Source organism: Scomber scombrus, chromosome 14 (genome assembly GCF_963691925.1).
Source record: "Scomber scombrus chromosome 14, fScoSco1.1, whole genome shotgun sequence".
NCBI classification, from domain to species: Eukaryota; Metazoa; Chordata; class Actinopteri; order Scombriformes; family Scombridae; genus Scomber; species Scomber scombrus.
In genome coordinates this window covers 11,750,594-11,757,409 of record NC_084983.1, presented here as the reverse complement: position 1 = coordinate 11,757,409, position 6,816 = coordinate 11,750,594, and positions in this window count along the sequence as shown.

The window sequence follows — 6,816 nt, the reverse complement described above, 5'->3', positions numbered from 1 at the left end:
AATTATTCCCACATTGGTGCGACAGTGTCTTTTCCTTAAAACAACTGCGTCTGCTACACAGGCTCAAATCCAGTTTCTGTTGCTTTAACTTGTCGGAAGGATTGACTCAACAAATTGCACACAAACACTGCCTGAAAACTGGTCTGACAAGCACCTCTCTGCAGCAGGAGGTGTCAAGTAAGGGCTGATATGATGATTACAACAAGAGAGGGAAAGAGAGACCGAAACTGAACACATTCACTCCCACCACTCATAGATGCAACAAGCTACAACTTGTCATATTTGGTTCAACAACCACAAAAAAATCTAGCATATAATGTTACAGTAATCTCACTGTGTGTACTGTAGGACTGTGTTTTGTTTTGCAACACCAAGAAAAAAGAAAAAAAATCCAGTTAGCTAGAAGTCAGCTAAATTTAAATTCTATTGAATAAACAAGACTAAAAATGCCAAAAGTCTTCACACTGTAAGTGAACTGTGGTAATAAGACAAACTGGCAGGCACTCTATGCTGTGGGTTTAGCTTTAGAAGGAGCACAAGAAGCAACTCCATCAGACAGACAAAAATCTTGTGTGGATAATCCCAGCTTTAAAAGTGAGGGCAAAAGAGGCAGCTGGTGAAGAATGTTTGCAGGGAGCCAACAGTAATAACGTGAATCCATCTAAGTAGACAGGCTGAAGCAGTAACTGAAGAAGTTTCTAAATTAAAAGTAAACCATTTGGATCTGCAGTGATATGAGAAAAGAAAATTATATTTCAGAGAGGGGAAAAAATATCTCACCACAAAGTGTCTGACACCTTAAACACCGACCTAAAACAAAGACAGGCAGGACTCTGAGGTCTATTTCATATATCAGTTGTTGTATAAAGTATGAATTACCAACCAGAGCTACATAGCTGGGTCAATGATGTGACACTATTTTTTTTTTTGTTTCCATGTGGTTTAGTTCAATTTAAAGGGGTTAAAATATGAAAATAAATGCATGAATACCTTGCACACATTCTTTACTCTTTACCGAGTTGCTTAAAAATGCTTACAGTCTCCATATCAACTGTATTGGCTTAATCTTATATGATCACTTTTTTAATATTAAGTAAAGGTTAATGGAATACAATTGTTCTAAATATTAAATATAATTTGGGGAATCATGTCAAGTCAAGTGAACCACATGAAGTGTCTCAAAGTGTAACCACCATTTAAAAGGCCATTTTGTTAGTAGTTTATGATGCCAATTAAAGATGTATCATAAAAACCCTGAACATGTACAGAAGCTTTAAAATACCTAAAAATCCAATAATTAATTTAAATGAGAAATGTTATTCAAACATCTATGAAATATAATCATTTACATTTTTGCTATTTGAATACTAATATAAAAAACGAATACAATCAAACTAAATAAATATAATTGATTTTGAACAAGGAGAAAGTGGCTTATCACAGAGTATGTGTGAATGCCGCTGCATGAAACAGCTGGGTGGGAAGAATGTCTTCATCTGGCCTCAACCACCTGACCTCTTTATAATATAATAACATAATCTGAACCACCTGACCTCTTTATAATATCATATCATATCTGAGCCAGAACCTCTGAACTCATGACGGAGGACTGGAACCAGTTCCTCTCTCTCTCTCTGTCCACACACATCTTTTAAATAATAATAATAAAAGGTGAGATTTATATAGCACCTTTCACAAACCCAAGGACGCTTTACAATGGATGAGAAAACAAACAAATCAAGAAAAACAAACAAATAAACAAAAAAAACTAAAGATCAAGACTGAGCAGAAGAAGAGAAGTGTTCATTGAAGAGAAAAGTTTTTAACTGGGACTTGAAAATGGAGACACAGGGACAGTCATGGAAGGATTGTGGGAGAGCATTCCAGAGCTTGGGGGCCGTGGCGCTGAAGGACCAGCCTCCCAACGTGGACAGTTTGGTGCGTGGGACTGTGAGGAGGTTGGAGGTGGAGGATCTGAGAGACCGGGGGGGAGAGTAGGGTGACAGGAGTTCGCTGAGATATGTTGGAGCCAGGTTACGGAGGGCTTTGAAGGTGAGAAGTGGGATTTTGTATTTTATACGTGATGGTACCGGTAGCCAGTGCAGTTGGGAGAGGATGGGAGTGATATGGGCCGTGCGTGAGGTATGAGTGAGGATTCTGGCTGCTGAGTTTTGGATGTAATGTAGTTTTTGAGTTGATTTTGCCAGGAGACCAGTAAAAAGGGAGTTGCAGTAATCAATGCGTGACATGATGAATGAATGAACCAGGGTCTGAGCATCTGAGTTTGAGATGAATGAGCGGAGGCGTGCAATGTTGCGGAGGTGGAAGAAGGATGTCTTTGTAATAGATTTAATGTTATGATCAAAGGACAGAGTGGAGTCAAACAGGATGCCAAGATTTCTGACTGCTGATGCAGGGATAAGGGATAGGTTGCCGGGGTGCAGAGTGGAGGGTTTAGGAAGGGAGGATTTGGAACCAATGACCAATACTTCAGTTTTGGAGGAGTTAAGTTTAAGAAAGTTATTGTGCATCCAAGTTTGTAGAGTGTGACAGACAATCAGCTAAGGTTCTGGAGGGGGAGTCAATGGGGGAATGAGAGTGTATGTAGAGCTGTATGTCATCTGCGTAGCAATGGAAACTGAGACCGTGGGTGCGAATGATCTGACCAATGGGTAGGATGTACAGAAGGAACAGGAGGGGGCCAAGAACAGAACCCTGGGGGACACCATAGGTGACTGGGGAGATGGAGGATATGTGTGGACCAAGTGAGATGAACTGTTTTCTGTCAGAGAGGTATGATCAGAGCCATTGTAAGGCTAGACCAGTGATTCCTATTGAAGAGAGACGGGAGATGAGTACATGGTGATTAACCGTATCAAAAGCAGCACTTAGATCAAGGAGAATATTGTATGAACCAGTGTCAGCGGACACAGATCATTGACTACACGCATGAGAGCTGTTTCAGTTCTGTGGTGTTTACGGAAACCTGATTGAAATGGCTCAAAGAGAGAGTGTGTGGAGAGCACAATACAAGCTCACACTCCCAACAGTTGTTGTCCTCCAGTCCTCTGTTGCATACATATGTTGGGATGGATGGAGTTACTCTTTAAGGACAAATCTTTAAATGGCCAGTATGAACAGGAGGAATAATTACAGGAAGAAAAACCTGTATCAATGTTCAGACTTAAAAAATTGTGAACCTGTCATTAAAGGTCTGATCATGAACCAGAACATCTGTGGCTACTTGTCTTGCTGGTGAACTTAATTGCAAAGCATTCCTCTTTTCTCTCTCTTCTTGTTTCATGTTATCTCTGCTGTTGGCTCACTGATGAAGGCATTAAAAAATACCCCAGTAATAGTTTTAAAAAGTGGAGGTAATCAGTACTTCCTTTGTACTCAACTGAAATTAAAAAATGTTAAATGATCAGATTGATATGATATAAATGTTCTCCCTAATATTTCGTCATTTCCTACAAAGCAGATTAAGCTTATTGGCTCACTCTAAAGGGCTTGAAAATAATATCAGTCATTTGTTGTGTCCTGCCAACAATTTAGTCCACCGCAAAAATATTTTGTTTTCTATTGGCCAGACATTCACAAATCCCTGAGGACGAACCGTAATGTTTTTGCTGAACTCTACTTGTCCACAAGACATATTTCATATTTTGCAGTAAGATTTATGAGTTTTATGGAGCATATTCATGCTCCCCAGAGGGTGAAGCTTTTCAATTTCGATACACATACTTTATCATAAAATGATAATACAATTTCCAAAATAAAATTATGCCTCCACAGAGATTTGAATGACCTTTTGTTGCTGCCTCTAGTGCCACCCTGTGGACAAACGTCACATTTTTAATCTCAGTGCTGGCAAGGCTCCAGAAAAAAAAATGTAAATGTTGTAAAATCTGTCTGACTTTTTTGTATTGTGAGGAACATGAAAGCATTGCAAGGAACATTACAGCCTCCATTGGGGCCATTAGCTGATATTTAGATTGTTCCCTGTGTTGTTACAAAAGCAGCAAAAAACAAGTTTCTACCAGCGTACCAGCAGAGATCTGTCCCACATGATACACATCATAATTAGGTCATTACGCCAAAGGTCAAAGGATAAAACTATTGCTATAAGGCTGCAACCAATATTTGTGAAACATGAAACAATACTGTTGTGATGCATTTATTGTCTTTCCAAGTATGAGATAGTGACTGATAACAGCATTTACTGCTTTCCTTCATTTATTTTTTTTGGGCAGAATGCCCAGTTGAGGTGCTCCCCCTCAACTCAGATGTGAAATGCCAAATTACACGTTCACGTTCTAGCCAGCAGATGGCAGGGCATTCATAAAGGTAACCAGTGTCTCTGTGTGTAAAAGCAGCAAGTCCTTACTTGAGTTCTGCAGTAGAGGTCGCCAGAGCTACAGTGTACTCAGTCTTATTCAAACTTCAAGATGTCAGATCAAACCTCATGTTACAGCAAAGGGAAGAGGGAACTTTTCTCTGGCTCAACACAACAATAAACTTTGATCTATGCTCCACAAAGATCACTGCATCACTAAAGATATGGTTATAGATGCTCGTGATTAATGAATGCATGGATTTTGTTCTGAACTAAGACCCGCTTATCATCTGGACTGTTATATGTTATGTATGTGAACATGTGATTTTAGAAAGTACACATGTAGAAATTGTTTGGCAGCTGTGAAAGCAGTGAACACAAATGTGTAAGTGGACCATGAGCATGGATCCGTGTTTTGTCAATTATTTGAACCTGGTAGTATTTGGCTCCATATGCAGTATTACAAACTGTATATACGTTAAGTCATGATTTGAACTTGTTTGCTCATATTATTCTTACATTATCATTCAATGTTTAATCCATCGTTATGTTAAAGCTGAGCTGTTGATTCAGTATTTTCACACGTGTGGCTACTGCTGATAATGTGAGAGACAGATTTCATGTTTCCATGGTGATGAAGGGTCTTTTAGTGATCTCCACTATGAACAAAATACTATTTTTAACTCACTTACACATCTTTTGTCTATTTATATGTCTGTCAATGATTTCTAACACACATTGAGCATTGGTCATTAGTGCTGCACACATACAATATGCACACACAGTTTTCCTTTCTGCCTTTGCAAGGAAAAACTGTGTGGTATTGATTAGTGGATCTGTTGCTAGAAAATGTGTGAGATAAGCAAATAGTGGTTGCTGTGTGTAGATCAGAAAAGAGAAAATCTTTCAGTGGTTGTTATTGTAATAAATTCAAAACCAGAGAGGTGAAATACAACTGTTTTAATTGCAAAAGGATACCAGTTAATACACTGAATGAAGCATTGAAACAAGCCACTGTGACGTTGCAAAATACCACTAAAAAGGACATTGTAAATTTCCAAGAAAAAAAAAAATCATTCATTCTATCAGAAAGGCATACATATGAAAGAGAACAGGAAGGGAGCATATTTACACCACAATTAAGTGTCCTGTAACTCTACAAAACAAAGTGTTGGGAGCCCTCCTCATTCAAGACGTTTAAAAATGTTACAAACAGCTGTTAAGAACAAGCCTTAGATGTCCCATTTCACTTTTTTTTATTTATCAAAAGACAGTAATCTAAAAAAAAGGCACCACTGTAGGTGATGAATTTACACCATCCATCTTACATGGTGGCAGCAGGTTTACACAAGACAACCAACGTTTTCTGTTAATGTTTTCTATGCTGCAGCACTGAAAGAAGCCGTAGAAAAATCAAGGAAAGAAGAACATTATTAGCATGTTAGATTATATAGAACTGATAAGTTTCAGGAGGATGACAACAAATGCGCTTTTGTACAAAATGGTGGGTACGGAGAGGTGTCCCTGCTGTAGGATTAGCTGATATTATTAGCTGTTGTGCTGGTGTGACAGCGCTCCCTGCAGGAGAAAGGTGTAGTTGACAGCACCAGATAGTTTAGTGATGGTTTGTCTTGAGCATTAAGTGGCTAAATAAAACAGCTATTCAAAAACTTATCCAGAGGGCGGGCACCAGATCACCCCTAAGACATACAACTTTCAGACTGTCACATCATCACAATGGAATAACTGCATGGAAAATCATGTTTCATTTCTCATTACGCTACTGGGTATGAAAGGCAATTCTCTAAAGAAAAAAGAAAAGCTGACTTTTTTTTTTAAAACTACCCTTTAATCCAAATGCATAGATTTTAATTTAAAGGATGTTACACCAGCATCACTTTTTTTTCAGTGTATTGAGAGATTAATTGTGGTCACGCATTATAATGCTGGAAAGAAGACAGTAAAGTGTCTGTTGCTGTGGTGAATCGTAGCTCCCTGCTTTGTGCTTCAGTGTCATCCAATTTAGAGATTCTCAGGCTTGATTCCCTGCAAAATATGAGAAAACTCTTTTCAGTAGATTTGTAAGACACACGATACAAGTCGTGACAATAAAAAAATTAAATAATTATGGTGATAGAAAGCTGCACACAGAGGCTTGAAAAAAGTACTGTTGTTTATAGCTCATGTGAGCAAGTTAAAAATAGAAAAAAAAAATTCTAGACAAGTACCCTTAATATAAATTAATAAACTTTATAAAGATTTAAAACCCACACATAGATTTAGACAACCGTTTTCGTCTCCCCTGTATCTGAAAACTATGCTTAGCCATGCAAGATATGAGAAATCCCACTACTGTTTAGCGCCCTGATAAAACTGTTACTGCGTCAGATGAGAATGAGTCAATCTTGACATTATTTTGATGCATTAAAAGTAACATGCATAAAAATCTCCAGGTGTGCTTCTTCCAGAGTATTTAACGA